The sequence below is a fragment of the Protopterus annectens genome, chromosome 7.part0 (genome assembly GCF_019279795.1).
Source record: "Protopterus annectens isolate FY-2018-M chromosome 7.part0, PAN1.0, whole genome shotgun sequence".
In the NCBI taxonomy this organism is placed as follows: domain Eukaryota; kingdom Metazoa; phylum Chordata; order Ceratodontiformes; family Protopteridae; genus Protopterus; species Protopterus annectens.
Genome location: NC_056739.1, coordinates 1,501,296,046 through 1,501,303,545, shown reverse-complemented (window position 1 = coordinate 1,501,303,545; position 7,500 = coordinate 1,501,296,046).

Here is a 7,500-nt window from a genome sequence, read left to right as displayed (position 1 = left end):
GTTTTTCATTGTGACCTTCTAACTCTTTGTTTTAATTTATTTGGGATATTTGGTAGTCACCCTAATGATAATGGACATAGCTGGGTATTACAACCCTGTGTTTCTTATGCTTAGTCAAACACTCAGCTTATCCTGTTCTGACGTGGCCATAACAAGGCTGCAATATGCAAATTTATATTCTTAGTACCAGGGTGCTGCATCTGAACTAATACCCATTTCCAATGGATGGTCTATAGAATGGAATGATCCACAAAGTCAAGTACTCTTATTAGGTCTACAAATATACCACAGCTAAAAATCCTTTATCCTTGATTAGGGGTATTGTATTTGTTAAAATACATGCTTTTAAGGGAAAGGTGGTAGTAATGGTCAGTGTCTTGTGAAAGTTTGGTGTATATCTTTTCAAGGATTTTTCCTAATGTAGGAATGTTAGAGACTGCTTATTACTAAAAAGCTTTGAAGAGTTTTGGCTGTTTGGATAATTGTATCACTATAACAAACTTCCAATTATTTCTCATGCTGTTTTGTGAAAGACAGAGTTAATATGTATGTCAAAGTAGCAGTGAACAGTGTGAGGAAGTCTCTGAAGTAGCATATAAACCATATACATCAATTTTCTGAACCAGGAAATTATCCAGCCAGGTTTGATCAGGGAGTGGTTTGATGTTTTTTTTTATTTTAAAATAATGGAGTTAAGGCTGGGGAGTTGGTGGAACATATCTAAAGAAGGTTGCAGAATTCACTGAGGAAGTCTGAGGGAGTGAGATGACTCATGGTATGGTAGCTGAAGAAGGATTATTGTGACCTGTTAAGTGATTAATATCTGCTTAGAATTATTTAGAACTATGTGTGCGGGAGTTTATACTGTCTTACTTTCTTGTAAGTGCAGTTGAGGTTAGTATATATTGGATGGAGGAAAAATATACCCATGTCTTCTTTCCTTGAATACTGTTTTTATTGTAACATACCCTAAGTGCATACTGGTTTAATTAGGGTAGATTTATGTTAAAGAAATGGCATCATTTAGACATTGTTTTGTATCTGCCTTTAAAAACATTGTACCTCATAACATCATGGGTCTGTGGTAATGTATGCTTAGAATGACTTCTTACTTTTATATGTTAAACAGATTGAAGAGACTGGCAGAAACATTTTTTAACTAAACTGTGCTGCTGTTATTGAAATAAGCATAACACTTTATCATGCTGATGTTTTTTTATAATTGTAACTCAAAAGAATTAAAAGCCTGTCCTGGCATCCATTTCCAGTGTTGTCATGGACACAAATCACTGCTAGGAATCTAATGCCCATTTATTAGTTATCTTTTAATTTTTATTTTGATGGGGCCATAAATTAAGCGCCAATAAAAAATAGTATCCTTGTAAATGTTTCTGACCTGCTTTAGTTTGCTTCATTAGTGCCCTGTTCATTTTATTAGTGGAATGAGTAGTCATGTGTTTTGCTGTTCTATCTGTTTACATTTATAAAGAGAAGGGTCACTCAATTCCTGTAACATACTGACAGATAAAAATTACCAAGAGCTGGATTATATTTCCAGGAGGACACGCGTACATTCAGCTTTCAAGTAAGCACTTCCTAGAAGAAAGAAAGTATTTGCAGAATTGATGCAAACACATACATAAATACACATATTCAGGATGGGCAGGTCTAATCTCTGTGTAATAGCAAAAATCTTTCCAGTGAAAATGGTATTCTCTGGCTGCTAAGAAAATTTACTGATGAAATTTAGAGAGAGAGAGAGAGTTGATCACAAAACATGCACATGACATAAAGAATCACTGTTAAAACATATTTATATACTTTTGCTATAGTTATGCATTGTCCGAAAAAGAATAAGCAATGTGAAAAAACAAAACAAAAACAAAGCTACTCATAAGAAATCAGAATACATTTATCAGTGTGCCAAATGCTATGTTCGGTCATTTGATACAGGAAATGTAAATGGTGATTGCACTGTGGAATGTATTACTGTGCTGTTGTTATTTTGGAAATAGTAATTAAATGGAATCTCTGGAGGCTTCTCAGTGAACCTATTGTAATAGTTAACTATCTGAGTGGTAGAACAGACTGTATATTTAACTGCACAGGGGATGCAGTGTGAAACTGGATAGACTGAAGAAATTTTGCACAGAGATTTCTGTTTCTTTTAGCAAAAAAAGACAAATGGTGCTTTTATCAACCCACTGCTATGGAAAACTCTGTAGACTTAAAAATGGTAGATATGCATCTTCATCTATAACTTTTGTAGGCTTACAATTTATTCACTTTCATGTGATGCAGAATAATTCCTACATTATATCATTATTGTAAAGAGTGGGAGATGACAAAACCCAGGGGGATAAAATGACAAGTTATTTTTTTCTTTTGCTGCAGAATGTTTGTATAAAAAAGTATGCCATAGAAGTGGTAAGTGTTCCCTTCTTCTGTAACCTAGCTATTATTTTCTCTTCCCCTGCAGATTGTCACTACTTGTTCTGTTCCCATTCTCAAATGCCTTTTTTTTAATGCATAATTCTGCTCAGGTCTCCAGTTTCTGGTTTGTTAACATGGCAGCCTGCAATTCTAGAAGCATAGTTGATGGCCCCTGGATTGCTAAACTGTCTAATTATGACTTATCATAGAAAATTGTTCCCTAGAGGCTTTGATTATAGTCTCATTTGTGTTAGTTTTAATCATTTTCTCCTGTGGAATGCAACACTTTTAAGATACTCTTTCTTTTATGCATTGTCTGCATTACCATGGAGTGAATCATTGGTGAAGTTTTAGCTGTTTGACTTTGGTTCCCTTCCTTTTTCCCCATTTTGTTTGACATGGCTTTGCAGTTTCGCCTACAGCACTGTACGTAAAGCAGGTGTACAGCGATCCCACTGGTAATCATTGTCCACTTGTTACTGCTGCGTACTACAGGTGGTCACAGGACAGCTGGCATCCAGGGATGCCAATTTTCATCTACTAGGAATTTAGCTAGTTAAGTAGTGCCTTTTTTCAGTTTCTGACTGATAGCAGTATAGTAGAAAAGTCACTGCAGTGACTTGTCTGTTGCATTCTTATCAAAGTGCCCTTCTTAATTCCACTGTACATTTGGTGGAATGTTCCACCGTGGCACTAAACTGCATTCTGTTCATGCCTTGGGACTTTTAGCTATCCCTTGAAGGTAGCACTCATGTTCATTGTTCAACCTTGGCCAGTGACCAAGCATCACCTTAAGTTGTTGCTGTAGGGCTGTCATTGTAAGAGTCCTTGCTGTTCAGGATACTGTCATTGGTTGTATGCCTGTCTGAGTTCTGCTCCCTCTAGCATAAACACCATAATGATTTTTATTTTTGCAGGTGCTGCCTGTACCCCTGGGTGGCTCCTCCTCTGTCCACATTCAAGCACTAAACTTCCTTTCCTCAAGCAACGTAGTCATACTCTGTGGGATTAGTTATTTTTCATCAGAACACTTCTGTAAAAAGCAGTTGATCTCACTCCACTATTGTTTTGTGGGGAAAGAACCAGGGAATCTTATTAATGTTGTCCCATTACCTCTTTTAAGCTTTCCCATTGTTATTCCTTCACATGATGTGCACTTACTGAGCACTGGCACTTGATCATGACACCTTTTACATGTGAGACCCATGTCTAACGCATCTGTGCATTCCTGTGGGATATTTCCAGCATCGGGTCCAATTCATTGGTTTGGTAGCATACTAACTGTTGATGGTCCTCCCCTTCTTCCATAGTGCTGATTGGCTAAAGAAATGCTGTCAGAGGATCTGTATCATTGTTAGCATAAATGTGACTGTAATCATTAGTATTTCTCTTCTGATAGCTGCCATGCTGATAACATGTCGGGGCATATAAACCCATGGTTCAGAAGAATAATTCATTTTTACAGGCTGTTCAAGGCGTAACATTTGACAGGCTTTGCATTCAAAATATGGTCGTGAGAGCCTGCCCTGGAATTTCTAACCTTCAGCAGAATGTTGTGGCTATAGATAAAGTTAACAGGCATTCTAGGAAGCAGATGACTTTTTGAAGATGATGGTTTCTAAGCAGATTTTCTGGGTTGTCTGCCTTCAGATTTCTCTCTTCTTTAGCGGAATGCAAGTATCATACAGCCTTACAGTGAAAAATGCAAACATTATTTACTCTGCATCACAGGCCTGAACAGGCAAAGGAAATAGTTTAATCTGTACTGCACCATCAGCAACCCAGGCCACATTCCCTCATCTTCATTTACCCGGGGAAGGGTCTATAACTGTAGAGTGTTTGGTGTCTGTAACTCACCCATCATTTAATTGAAAACTTAAAATGAGTTCTAGTCATTTAATTGAAAACTCAATATACTGAAATTCAAAATGTTGAAAATATTGAAAAAGGGACTTTGCCCTTTCCCCACTGTTGTGTGATATTGGAGTAGTTATATAAAATTAACGGGTGGTATGGGGAGCTAGCTCCCTGCATTTAATAGGCTTTCAATATTTTGGGTTTCATTATTTTGACTTTTCAATATTAAGATATATATCCCTTAAATCACATGCACAAGTAGAAACAAGTTTGTGGCCCAGGCTTAAAAAACTGGATCAGATATCAGAAAAGGTCTGCAGGTTGCACTGAAATTATTGCTGGAATAATGGCTGTATGCCATGGCAAACAAGCTTCTTGCTCACATTTTCCTCGTGTTAACATGCTGCTGCTGATACAGATGCAGGAATGTAAAGAAAACGGGCATAGGCCCAAGTTTCTACTAATATACTTGGTTTTGATTTGCTAACTTTGCAGCAAATCTTAAGATGAAGGCTTCTGATGCCTTCTTTCCACAGGCTCTGCTTTGTTTAGCTGTAGAAGAATGCTGAAGATGTCAGACGTACACTGTCCACCATACTGGGCTACATTACTGTCTTGTTTTCTAAATGTAGAATTTGGATAGTCATCTTGATAACATGTTGCTTGATTTCAGATAGTATTTTGGGTGAAAATGTTTACTGTTGCATCTGCATAGTTTAGAAGACGAAAAAACAAGAGCACAAGACCTGGTGGTGGTTATGTACAGTAAGTTAAATAAGTTTCCAATGTTTCAATTTGCTTTAACAGGTGTCATTTTTACTGATTTGTGGGTATTCTGTCTATGACTAGATTTGCTGGTGTGATGAATCTTTTCAAAGCCTTTCTTCCATGTCTCTTCCTTTTCTTCAGCATTTTTGCATTTCTCTATGTCTTAAGATGGTGAACTCATTTAGACTAACAGCAGCTTGGGACCGCTTGTTTCCAAATGAAGCAAGGCTATACAGCACCTGAACTGGAACTTAGGCTGATACTCTCTACTTTTAATTTATAAGGATCTTTTCTATTATGTCTTCCTAACGGTCTTCTCAGGCAGTGTGTTAAGGGCTTTGTATCTGAGAAGCGATGTGCACATAGTGTGTGAACTAGGAAGCACTTAAGATGTAGAACTGAATGGTAGAACCATTACTTTTAAGGCAATGTTTGCTGATTTCCTTAGTTGACAAGTTGTTAAGTAGCAGACAAGACCAAGCAAAGAGCTATGCAACCTACATATTTTTTATTTCAATATGGACAGAAGCAGAACATGAGTAGATGGCCCCAGCTCTATATTTTGTTGGAAAGTAACTTGGTGGAAATGTATCCAAGATGACTATGGTTAGTTGCCAAAGAACAACATTCTAATGCTGTTTTTAGAGAATTTATCATCTTTGGTAATTTTCCTGTGGGTGAGTGTGTGTGTGTGCGTGTGTGTGCGCGCGTGTGTGTGTGTGTGTGTGTGTGTGTGTGTGCGCGTGTGTGTTTTGCTGTATTTTTCCAAGTGCTTACACTTTATTTGGTTTGTTGGTCCTGATCCTAAGCTGTTAATTTCTCATCCATTAGCTTCTGTATGGCTAAACAATACAGTTTATTTTTCATAAGTACATGATTGCTGTTGCCATCTGTGGCTAAATGTCTGTCCATAGTGCATTGCTCAAGGCATTGATGTTTTTCCATTGTAAAATGCCATTTGTTTCCACTTGCAAAGAATGTAAGATTTTAACAGCCAGTTTTGTATTGGTACTTATTTGGCTGTTTCAAAAATAATTTATTTGGATAACAGATGGATTTTGCAGTTTTTTAAATAACTTTGCCCTAATTTTGATTATGGAATATTTACGTTCTCTGCAAGAACTGGATAATTGTACTGGTGAATATCTGTATCTTTTAAGTGAAGCTGTTTTTGCTTCTAGTTTTCCTGTCTCTGTCTGGACAGTTTTAACTGTTTTTTAACTTTTTTTTTTTAATTTTGCTTTATAACTTGGATAATTGGTAGATTTGCATTTATATTTAACAGTTTTTCTAAATTATGTTTGGACATAGTTTTTATCTGTAACATATACATTTTTGTGTTTATTTTTTAATCGTATTTACATTTATATACAGTAGTTTCAGTATTCAAGGTTTGTAAAATGCTTAGATTTTAAACATGCAAAAAAAGTTAACTGCATTTTGCATTCTGTCTTGTCCATCGGAGAGGTATTTAAATTAAATACCAAAACATTGACATATGGATTGCAGCTCCCTTGTGCAACCCTTGTGAGAGGGAATTCACTCCCTCTACCCTCCCTCACTTATGTCTTAATGCCCAAGGCCACGCAGACTAGATTAAAGTGCAAAAGTTGCTGTTGTACAGAAAACACTACTGAGGGTGTGTGACTGTTGAGTTAGAATGTATAAGTTGGGGGTACGTAAAGCAGTGCCCCCACATAGGGGGTGTGGGGGAGGGTGCCATTTTTACTCTTTTAATATTAAGAAAAAATAGTTTGTTTTGTCTGTTTCAATAGCCTTCATTTAAAATCTCTTTACCAGATTTGTACTGGTAAGTCTTTGAATTGGTATGAAATTTTGCACTTAAATTGGTACATTGACTTTACCAGAAATGTGTTATCTCTGTCTCATTCGCTTCATTTATTTCTCCATTGTAGTTGTCAGCGTATCTGTGATGCATTCCGATTTTGTGGAAATCATTTGAATTCCTTACTGAAATCAGGGACCCATATATGTTGCTTTCTCTGTCATTGTGCTGTTTACTTGATCAGTATCCCATTACAGTTTTTTTGATTTAATTGTTTCACTTTGCATCCTTACTGTCTTGGACTTTATGTTCCATTTCAGTTTATGTTCTTCAAACACACACAAAAAATGTCATAGTGTTCCTATTATTTTATGGATAGTTAACATGAATACTTCCTTTCTTCCTCCAACCTTTATGAAAAAAGGGTACTTCTGCTGTTTTCCATTTTTCAGGAACTACCTCCACTTATGAGTTTTATGAATTAGATAGCCACCGACATTGTTGGCTCTCTCTAATTTCCTTAAAGGACATATGTTGCTTCTCTTTAGTTCCCTTAAAGGGAAGCTACACTCTAAACACAAGATGTGAAGTTGTTAAATCTTGCCATTTATTCTCACTGATGGGTTCGGAGCCGATCCTCAGCTCCAACACCGGGT